We start from the raw sequence: 12,325 nt of genomic DNA, 5'->3' as shown, positions 1-12,325 counted from the left end.
ATATATATATATATATATAACTTAAAACACAATGCATCTTTTACCCATGTAACGAACTTTCGGCTAGTGTGACTCCCAAACCAATTCTGCTCATATACTCATTTAACATGTATTTTTAAACCTTAATTTACACACACACACTTTAACATATGATTGTGGGTTGCATATTGGATTGTTATATTATTTATGTTCTTTTGTTAAAGGTAACAACTAAGGGAAAGTGATAGTATATAATTTAAAAAAAAAAAACAAAAAAAAATGAAATGATGATAATAAAAATATAGATAAGTTTGGTTTCGTAGCCTCCCTAACCTAAGCAATTAAGCCCGAAAGGGTATTTTACCACCTAATACCCTAAAGTCAACTGACTTGGGAGCTATTAGTCCAATGCTTATTACATGGGTTGAGGAGAAAAGCTTAAGGGAATCAAACATTGCACTATCTACGTATCAGTATCTGAGACCCGAGTTACTAAGCTCATAGGGGTGTCTCAACACTTAATACCCTAAGACCAACTGGTTTGGAAGTCATTAGTTGAAATCTCATTACATGGGTTAAAGATGCATGGTGTTTTAAGTTATATGTATATATATTTAAAAAAAAAAACAATAATCCCAACCCAAGTAAGTTAAACTTAAACATTAGAACAAAAAAAAAATTCTTCCAAGAAAAGCCCTATAATTATATGTTGATATATTGAGCACAAAAAAAAGATATATTAATATCTTGTTAAGAGGTATTGAGCAGATATATAAATTTAATGAGAGTTTGTTTATCTGGATAGATTAATGGAAGTTGAATGATGAATACCTTGCTTTGTGGAATTTCCAAATTGTTTTTCTATTTTAACACTTTGATTATTAGAGACTAGTAATAAGCTGGTTGGGGGCTGTGATTGGTACTTAAAAGTGCATTTTTTATCTAGATTTTATGTCATCATTTTGTACTTTAAGTATTAATAACTCCTTAACTAAAACATGTTTTATAATAATATATCTAATAATATAAGATACCTTTAATTTGTGGTAAATGTTAGCTTTTATCTTATTTATGTTCTTATTTTGTTTATTTATTTTTCTTTTTTTCATTATGTTTAGTTAAGTTTATTATATCAAGGTGAAAAGGTTACATTATGGTGTAAGAATATGTATAGTGTAAACTTAATATCGACTTTACTGTTTGATACTAAGATATTTTGTATTTGTTATCTTGTTCACTCTTTAATACTTTGCTTGTTAAATAACTAATCTTGATTTGTGTTGTATAACACTTGGTACAACAAATGCTTGGCACTTTCATAACCCATACTGTATGGTATAACTGACACTTGAACTATGAAAGGAGCTTGATTTGTTGTTAACATAAGTTATAATCATGAATGCTTGACAAGATTTACAAGTATTAGTATTAATTGAATAAGATGACTAATGTAATCATGTTAACAACTATAATCTAATTGGAACCTCTTTTGTGTGTGGTTTCCAATTGAATAATAAGAGTTTATATTATACTTGTTTGACATATCAGTGGATCCTCTAACCTTGACATTTATTGTTATCATCGTTTAATCCTTACGTTAATATTCCATCTCAAATTTCTCATCTTCTTCTTCTTCTTCTTCTTCTTCTTTATTATTACTACTACTACTACTACTACTACTATTATTATTATTATTATTATTATTATTGCTACTAATATTATTGTTGTTACTGTTGTTGTTTATAATTTGTACAATTAACCTCTCTGTGGTTCGACCTTGGTCTTACCGGATTATTTATTACTTCGACACTCCTGCACTTGGGAGAAAACATCAATCTTTTAGTTGTGTCATATCACATATAACCTAAGCACATATTCTATTCATTAAGTGATCATGGGTAGATTTTCTAACTGATTTTAAAAAGATCTCAAATATACCCAGTGACAATCCTTGTAAAAACAATATAAAGGCATTACGAGGAATGGTTAAGGCATGTATGGCTATCATTACAAAGTAGATACTTAGATATAAGTTGAGTGTTTCATGCATCTAAAGCCTAATCAATAGTCATAAGACAAATCATTAATCCCCCAAATAACCTAAAAGCTTGTGCGTACTTTTAAAATTTTAAAACAGGTGATGCTTAAGACATTAATCCATAACCAATATACAAATACATGTGTAATATATAAAAAAATAATGCATGTTGATAATAAAAATGATAGACAAAAGCAGTAAAAATTTAAATCATAAAAAGAAAGTGTACAAGATTCCTTAGTGGAGCCATTATTTTACCACACGTGTGCGGTATTATGGCGAACATCCTTCCAAACTGGGATCTTAGTGGTGTTGTGGGTGGAAATGACAAGGAATTCTTGTCATTTATCAATAAAACAAAGAAACATTGGAATTTTAACCTAGTATTTTGGTCACTAAGAACCCTAACTAGTCTCAGAATGTGGATAAGAAGAATGGTTGCATAAATAAAGGTATTAACACCCTTGATTTACCTTGCATAAGGAATCTACATTGTTTATTTATCTGATATAAACTAAGATAATGTTTTATTTTCTAGCTAGTGATCTACTAATGGTTAAAGTCGATCTATACTATGTTGTTTCTTCTAATCATTGGTTTGGCTAATAGTTAAAGTCGGTTCATACTAGTAGAGTAAACCATAGTTTTAGGTGTCAAACTTAGATGTTCTAAAGTCAAAATATAAAAATAAAAGAAATTATCTTTTATTTAATATTAAAAACACATCTAATATATAAGTTCATAATCTTATATATTAAAAAGAAACAAAATAAACTTTTGATATTTTTGAAATGTAGGTCAAGTTCTAATGAATAATCGTAAACTTGTTAAGCGAGAAAGGATAAAATGTTTAAAGCCTTAATTTCCTACCATAAGCATTATTGATTTACATTGTTAATATAGGGAGAGGGAGAAAAAAAAAAGAGGCATTTCTAATACAGTAGGTCAAGTGCTCTCACAGCCTTTAAAAAGTGTAATACACCATTCATAACTTGATTTGCCCACCTATATATGCATGCCACGACCACTATTACTTTTGTTTTCCTTGCTCTCACCACATGTAAGATACATGCCACCATAATTTTTGGTGTTTTAATACAATTATACAATTGAAAAATCTTATTTAAGAAATGTTTATAATTGAAGTATTTTTTTTTTTGTTTTTGTGATGTGATTATAATTGACTCATTTTTTAACATAATAAAAAAAGATAGGCTAAAACTCAATTTATTGTTTACCATCTTTTTTTTATTCAATACTCATATTTTAAAAGTAAAAATTATACCTTGTTATCAAGTTTGGTTCCAAAGCATTGTCATAAGTCTTAGTGCTCAATTACATTCAACAATAAATTCACACACACACATACACACACAATATATAAAAATAAAATAAGAATAAAATATTTTAGATAAGATATATATTAGTTTAGATAAAGTTTTAGTTGTAAGTATAATAAAAACATTTTTATAATTAAAAATAACACAGAACAACTTATGTCATATATAATATTTTAAAATGATTTTTATTTTATTTTTAATATAATCAATCTCCTATCTAAAATATTTAAAAACTAGTTAAGATTTATGGCAACTTTTGTTTCTCTCACCTTATTCAATTCTAAACTAGCTGACCAAAATGTCCCTTACCATGTAGACTAAGGTTTAATGGCAGACTAGGTGGACTAGACACCACACCAAATGAAACAATTAATGTTAATAGTTGTGTCTAGTAGTCCATCCCTCGTTGAATTAATACATTTAATGTAATTTATGATTACTGAACTAGTAATATTAGTGTTGGAGATGTTTCATGTGGTTTGTTTTAGTCTATTGATTAGTACTTAAAAGTGCATTTTTATCAACCGCAAAAAGACCAAGCACCACCCCAAGCTCGCAAATTAGTACTTAAAAATATATTTTTGGTTTTATATCATCATTTTGCACTTGAAGTATCAATAACTCCTTAACTAAAGCATGTTTTATAATAACATATCTAATAATATAAGATACCTTTAATTTGTGGTAAATATTCATCTTAAATGCAGGTCTATCACATAAATGACAGGATTAATTGATGAGTTTAAGTATTGAAATTATAAGGACAAAGAGATGGTCAAACTTAGAAAAGAGATGTTGGTGCAGTCCAAACTGAAATATTATTCGGTAATTGGATCATATTTGAAGCTCTAGATCTCGAATTTAGGTCTACTTTATATGGATGGAAAGGTGAGACATAAGCCTATAACTTTCATGTGGAGGTCTGGTTTTAAAAAGGCTGTTTTCAAGTCCAAATTGTAGTGACAACGAAGAAGTCTGAATCTATCCTGCAACCCAAACACTGTTCAGTATTAATTGATGAGTTTAAGTACTGAAATTATAAGGACAAAGAGATGGTCAAACTTAGAAAAGAGATACTGGTGCAGTCCAAACTGAAATATTATTTGGTAATTGGATCATATTTGAAGCTATAGATCTCAAATTTAGGTCTACTTTATATGGATGAAAAGGTGAGACATAAGCCTATAACTTTCATGTGGAGGTCTAGTTTTAAAAAGGTCATTTTCAAGTCCAAATTATAGTAACAACGAAGAAGTCTGAATTTGTCCTGCAACCCAAACACTGTTCAGTATTCAGCCCATATCTTGAGTTCTAGAAGTCCAAATAACCTTAATTTTTTTTCTGGAAAGCTGAGACAATTTTCTACAACTTTGATGTGGAAAATTGTTCAAATTCTGATGTTATCAATAATGTTTTTGGTAGACAAGAAGATAAGAATTGTCACCAAGTCAAGAGTTGGTCACCCACTCAACAATTAGTCATCAAATTAATAGTTTTCAATGTTGGCCTATAAAAAGAGGCATTTTCCATGCATTTAAGCATCTTATTTTCCAGATCAAGATCATACTCTTGCTTTCTCTCTTTGTATTTTTGTAACGCTTAAGTTTTGTTTTCATTAATATCTTATTTATGCCTTTCAATTCGTTTCTTTTACTTAGTTAACTTTTATCTTGTTTATGTTCTTATGTTGTTTATTTATATTTCTGTTCTTCATTATATTTAGCTAAGTTTATTATGTCAAGGTATAAAGGTTACACTAATGGTGTAAGTAAACTTAACATGGACTTTAATGTTTGATACTAACATGTTTTGTATTTATTATCTTGTTCACTCTTTAATACTTTTCTTGTTAAATGACTAATCTAGATTTATATTGTATAACACTTGGTACAACAAATGCTTGACACTTTCATAGCCCATACTGTATGGTATAACCGACACCTGTGCTATGAAAGGAACTTGATTTGTTGTTAACATAAGTTATAATCATGAATACTTGACAACACATACAAGTATTAATATTATTCGACTAAGATAATCATGTTAACAATTTATAATCTAATTGAAACCTCCTTTGTGTGTGGTTTCCATTTGAATAAAAAGAGTTTATACTATACTTGTTTGAAATACTATTAGTGGATCCTCTAACCTTATGTTATCATTACTTAATCCCTATGTTTATCTTTCATCTCAAAGTTCTTATCAACTTCCTCCTCTTCTTCTTCTAGTATTACTACTACAACAACAACTACTACTACTACTATAACTATTATCGTTGTTGTTGTTATTGTATTGTTATTATTTATAATTTATACAATTAATCTCCATGTGGTTCAACCCCGGTCTTGCTGGGTTATTTATTACTTCAACACTCCTGCACTTAGGAGAAGATATCAATCTTTTGGTTGTGTTATATATATTTGTTGAGACTAAATATGATTCAAGTTTGGTTTACAAATTAACTTTGTTGGATGGAGTAAAAATTGAGATCAAGTTATTTATATATCTCATGTATAAAAATGATAATTTGAACCTTCTATCATAACCCAATTTTGAACAACATAAAATTCAAAAAAAAAAAAGAAGAAATGAATGAAAAATTAAAATTTGATTAAGACAACACAAATGGGAAGCTGTGATAGGTTTAATCATGCTTGATTTATGATTTTGGAAGTTAATTTTTAAAGAAATTGAAAGAATTAGTTGGTATGGAGTTCATTTAAACTTTGATTAGGTTCAATTAATGATATTGGGAGTGTGATTGAAGAATGGATAAGTTTGAGGACTTAATTAAGCTTATAATTAGTTTAATTAATGAAAATAAGGGTATAATTGAATAAATATTAAATTTTTGAATTAATTAAGGATAAAATTACAAGTGATTAAGGTCTAGGGACCTTTTTGTAAAAGGCATCAAAATTCAGTCTAGGGGCCCGATTAAAAAATATGGAAACTTGAAGGACCAAATTGAGAAATGGTCATTTTTAGTCTAAAACGACACCGTTTTTCGTTGCAGTTCACTGTTTTCTTCCTTTAAAAAAATAAAGGAAAGCTCCCTGTAAAAATAAAACACCAGTCACCAAACACGTGGCAACACCCACGACTTCCATCGCCAGCTCATCAGTTTACCCCTGTGTCCATCGTCGCCATGATGTACCAACAACTTGGAGGAAATCACCAACAACAACCCAACAATGGAAGGACTGTTAATGTCCTAATCTATCCAAAACATGAGGTTTCAAGAGTATCCCCACATGAAGATAAACACTGGGGGAGATAAAGATTGAATCCCACATCCAAGTCCCCGCAGTTGGTTTTGCCCCTATAAAAGGCCAGTGGGTCATTAGAAAAAAAGGAGGAAATACTGAGAAAAAAAGGAGCAGAAAACAAGGGAACAACAAACCCATAGAAAAAGAGATCCCATAAGAAAAAAAAAAAAAAAAAGCAAGGGAAAGTCTTTGGACAAGTGACACGACTAAAAGGTTGATGTCTTCTCCCAAGTGCAGGAGTGTCGAAGTAATAAATAACCCGGCAAGACCGGGGTCGAACCACAGGGAGGTTATTTGTACAAATTATAAATAACAATAATAAAACAACAATAACAACAACAACAATAGTAATAATAATAATAATAATAATAATAATAATAATAATAATAATAATAATAATAATACTAGTAGTAGTAGTAGTAGTAGTAGTAGTAGTAGTAGTAGTAGTAGTAGTAGTAATAATAATAATAATAATAATAATAATAATAATAATAATAAAGAAAGAGAAGAAGAAGAAGATGATGATGATGAGAACTTAGAGATGAAATATTAATGTAAGGATTAAGCAATAATAATAACAAATGTCAAGGTTAGAGGTTCCACTAATGGTATATCAAACAAGTATAGTATAAACTCTTATTATTGAATTGGAAACCACACACAAAGGAGGTTCCAATCAGATTATATATTGTTAACATGATTACATTAGTCATCTTATTCAATTAATGCTAATACTTGTAAATCTCGTCAAGCATTCATGATTATAACTTATGTTAACAACAAATCAAGTTCCTTTCATAGCTCAGGTGTCGGTTATACCATACATTATGGGCTATGAAAGTGCCAAGCATTTGTTGTACCAAGTGTTATACAACATAAATCAAGATTAATCATTTAACAAGCAAAGTATTAAAGAGTGAACAAGATAACAAATATAAAACATGTTAGTATCAAACATTAAAGTCCATATTAAGTTTACATTATACTTATTCTTACACCATTAGTGTAACCTTTTCACCTTGACATAACTAACTTAGCTAGACATAATGAAAGAAAGAAAAATAAATAAACAAAATAAGAACATAAAAGTTAACTAAGTAAAGGAAAAGAAATGAAAGGCATAAAGAAAGCAAAATAGATAAACAAAATAAGAACATAAAAGTTAACTAAGTAAAGGAAAGGAAATGAAAGGCATAAACTTAATATTAATGAAAGCAAAGCATAAACATTACAAAAAATACAAAGAGAGAAAGGAAGAGCATGATCTTGATCTGGAAACCAAGATGCCTAAATGCATGGCAAATGCCTCCTTTTATAGGCCAAAATTGGAAACTTAATATTAATGAAAGCAAAGCATAAACATTACAAAAAATACAAAGAGAGAAAGGAAGAGAATGATCTTGGTCTGGAAACCAAGATGCCTAAATGCATGGCAAATGCCTCCTTTTATAGGCCAAAATTGGGAACTATTGATTTGATGACTAATTGATAAGTGGGTGGCCAACTTTTGACTTGGTGACAATCCTTATCTTCTCTTGTCTGCCCAAAACGTCATTGATAACGTCAAAATTGGAGCCAGTTGCAAACATGAAAGTTGTAGGCAATTGTCTCAGCTTTCTTGTGTAAAAAATTCAGCTCATTTGGACTTCTAGAACTCCAGATATGGCCAAAATACCGAACAGTGCTCGGGCTGGAAGACAGATTCGGACTTCTTTGTTGTTGCTACAATTTGGACTTGATAATGGCCTTTTTAGATCTTGGGCTCCATATGAAAGTTGTAGGCCTATGTCTTACCTTTCCATCCATATAAATTGGACCTAAATCTGAGATCTGTAGCTCCAGATATGACCCAATTACCGAACAGTGTTCCGGTGTGGATTGCACCGACATCTCTTTTCTAAGTTTGGCCATCTCTTTATCCTTGCAATTTAAGTTCTTCAAGTCATCAATCAATACTTTCATTTATGTAATAGGCCTGCATTAAAAATAGACATTTACCACAAATTAAAGGTATCTTATATTATTAGATATATTATTATAAAACATGCTTTGCAAATTAAAGGTATCTTATATTATTAGATATATTATTATAAAACATGTTTTGGTTAAGGAGTTATTGATACTTCAAGTGCAAAATGATGATATAAAACCATGATAAAAATGCACTTTTAAGTACTAATCAACAAGACTATCACTTTCATCTTCTTCTTCACCTTCGCCTTTTTCATCACCAGGTAAGACCTTCCTTTTTTCGTTTGTTTCTGTATCTCTTGTTGCAAAAAAAGAAAATAGGGCGAAAATAATTTAATTACCTTTACTTTATGTAGTGCACACATGGTTTGAACCACGCGTGTTGTTGCCCAGCTGGGTCACTAGCTTGGGCCAGTGACTGGATTGAGCCAGCTGAGTCTTACCGAGCCCATGCGGGCTGGGCTAGACTCCACCCCTAAACAAAAATAAAAAGGAGTGGGTCGGTTTTGGACTTTAGGTTCAATCGGCCTAAAGTGTGTTTGCTAAGGGTGTGTTTGGCAAAACACACCCTCATGCCTTGACTATAATTCTTAGCAATTTTAGAGAAAAATCGGCAATACAACATGTTTTACGAAGGATACTTATGGGATGATAGTATCTTTTCTTTTATTTAATTAATTTCATATTATAGAATTTTTGTTGAACAATTTAGAATTTTTAGTGATTATAATATTATGTAGCGACTGCTTAAACAAAAATATTTTTTTAAAACAAAATATTAAATATTTATTTTTTAATTAAAAATTAATTTTTAATCAGTTACCATGAAATCCAAATATGACAATAAAACCTCTATGATGCATCTCCGATCCAAATATGGCAATAAAACCTCTATGATGCATCTCCGGGAGGTGAGAGACTAGCAAGTTAGTTAAAGTACTTGCTCTCTTGGTAAAGTCGGACAACGTGCCACTTCCCAAGACAAGTAGTCAAATTTTTTTCATTTTGTAGCTGGCAAAATTCACTGTGACCATAGTCTGTAAATGCCGAACCACCTCTTCATGTGGTTCTTGGACAAAGTTACATAAACCCGTCTTACCATACATACCTCTTCATATGCTTCTTGAAAGGTGTTCCATAACATTTATCATGAAGCAAGATAAATAATACTACAAGCGCAGAACTTGTAGGAAAACCAACCTACGTAGGAAGTAAATAATGGGGATAATGGACGAAACTCATAACGTGAAGGTTTTGTGTTCAGGAAAACAAGTGAAAGTCCTAGGCCATGACTTAGGCACGGATCAATCAGTTTGGAAGCACTTGGTGCCTCACCTTGTTAATATTTAATGTGTTGTTTTGTATGATAATATCGGTGCTGGTACGTACCACTAATCCATATTATATCGATTTTGAAAGATATTCAACTGTTGAGGGATATGTTACTCGCCATATTAGAAGAACTACAAGTAAAATCATGCATGTATGTTGTTCACTCTTTTCTGGCATGATTGGGGCCATTGCCTCTGTTACTCGCGCTGACCTCTTCTCCAAAATCATCATGTTGGCAAAACTTACGGCCTTCTCTATGCGTCTCTTTAGTTCTTAATGAAACTTCTTTTTATTTGACCTCAACAACAAAATTCAACTACATGAAATGTTTGTAAGATTACTTTGTTCCTTAATTTCCAGCAAAAGTTTTGTGTTCAAATAATTTGTAACCAAATAAGGGTGTCCATTAGGGTTTGTTCTTTTGCTATAGCTAGCTGATTTGTATATCCATAGGTTATTGAATGATGTGGCCCATTATGAAAGGTTTGAGCGCGAAGATCTAGACCAACTATTCGAAGGAGTGTGGTCCAGTTACAAAGCTACGGTGCTCAGGGTTTGCTCCGCTAGCGGTAGGTGGCATGGACTCGGTGGTGGTGCAAGAATTCAGTCGAACCTTGTTTTGACTTGCGAACTGATATAGCCTTGAGTTTAGCCCATCTCATATTCGTAGGTGACATGAGACATGTTCTCCCTTTTGTCAAGGTCCCTTGTCACATTCTGCAAAGCAGCAAGGACATGGCTGTGCCACTTACGGCCTGTGAATACCTTCACCGAAATTTCGTTGGGCTATCCATTATTGAGATCATGCCGGTGGGTGGTAACCTGCCGCAGTTGAGCTCCCCGGACATTGTCATCCCAGCAATTCTGAAGCACATTTGCTATGACATCACCATGTGTTAATATTAATGTGTAATTAATTTTTTCTTTCTAGTGTTTTTGCACTTGTCATGCAACACATGGTAGTTAGGACACTTTTCCGTAAATCAATATGTGATTTTTATTTTTTTATGTTTTATTTTGTTTGATAATGCATCATGTGACATTATATAAGTATTTTTTACTAAAATATGTTAAATTAATATTTTTTTAGAATATTTTTTTTTATGATTTTTAACTCCATATTAATAGCCATATAAAATTATTAAAAAAATATTAATTTAATGTTTTTTAATTTATATATATATATAAAGTTGCCTATTAAGTCTAAATTTGAAACTTCCTGGCCTCTTTTATTTAATGAATCTGCAGTATCTCAACAGATTCATAGCTAACTAATCACAGCTAATACCTCTAATATGTCATATTCAGAAAACTAAAAGAAAATGGGTCAATGCCACATTGTTCATCACTAACCAAGGAAACAAAATCTTAGTAAACTTATGTTTATCATGTAAATTACAAGGAGGCAACTTGCAACCCTATAAATGGAGGTGGGTTCATTCATCGAGGGACCACTTGATTCAGGTGTCATCCAACAGCTAACTACTACGAACTCTCTTCGAGTAGCAATAATATTTGATTTATTTGATACTTATCTTCAACTGATCACTGTTTCTCAATTTCATCTGATCCAATCTGAACCGTCTATAGTTGTCAATAATGGAGAAGATCCTCAATGCACAAAAAAAAAAAAAAAAAAAAGACATGGACCATTTTGATTTTGAGAATCTACATCCTCGTAGCTAATTGGTTACCAGGATAGAGATCTCTCAAAGTTTGACTAATTCCAGCTATCATTAACAACTTCTTTCACATCCTAGAGAGTGATGGAGCATCGTTCATGTACGTACGCAAACTTCAATTGGGATTTTTTTTAAAATTAAAAAAAGACTCCCCTGAACTTTGCACTTGTAAGAGAAAAGAATGTGGGAGTAGGAAAAGGGGAAGGATAAGTAATATGGGTCACTTTCGTTGGTCCTCATCTCATTTCCTTTTACTTTACAGGAAAGACTTGGCATAATGGATACAAGGCATCTAGTAATTGTATTTGTCATAACCTAAACCCCCTATTACGGATAAAATTGAAACTTTGGAATGCCAAATTAGTAAAATCAGGGGTTCAATTATAAAAAATTTAAAGTTTGAAAAGTAGGAGGGAAATTAAAAAAATTCAAGACTAATAACCTTTATGCAAAAGACCTGTAATATTGGGGACTGTACTGAACTTTTTTAGGGATTATATTAAAGAAAAATAAAGTTTAAGACTTAATTGGGGACTAAATTGAACAAATTAAAAAACAAGGGCTACTTCATAAAAGGCACCAGACTTGAAAGATCTCAATTGATTTTCATCAGGGGCTTAATTGCATAAAAGTACCCAGTTTTGTCTCAATTATGAATGTTTGAGCTTAAATTGAAATAACAGGGACTAATTTGAAATTTACCAAAATCCCAAT

At 31.1% G+C, this 12,325-nt stretch overlaps 1 pseudogene; it reads left to right on the top strand.

The window, feature by feature from the left end:
* The first annotated feature begins 9,815 nt into the window (after window positions 1–9,815).
* LOC105116732 (probable esterase KAI2) lies at window positions 9,816–10,829 on the top strand (annotated as a pseudogene).
* The last annotated feature ends 1,496 nt before the right edge of the window (window positions 10,830–12,325 follow it).

The sequence above is a fragment of the Populus euphratica genome, unplaced genomic scaffold (assembly GCF_000495115.2).
Source record: "Populus euphratica unplaced genomic scaffold, PopEup_1.0 scaffold1030.1, whole genome shotgun sequence".
In the NCBI taxonomy this organism is placed as follows: Eukaryota; Viridiplantae; Streptophyta; class Magnoliopsida; order Malpighiales; family Salicaceae; genus Populus; species Populus euphratica.
Note: the sequence above shows the minus strand (reverse complement) of the source record. Positions and strands in the feature narration are given on the sequence as shown.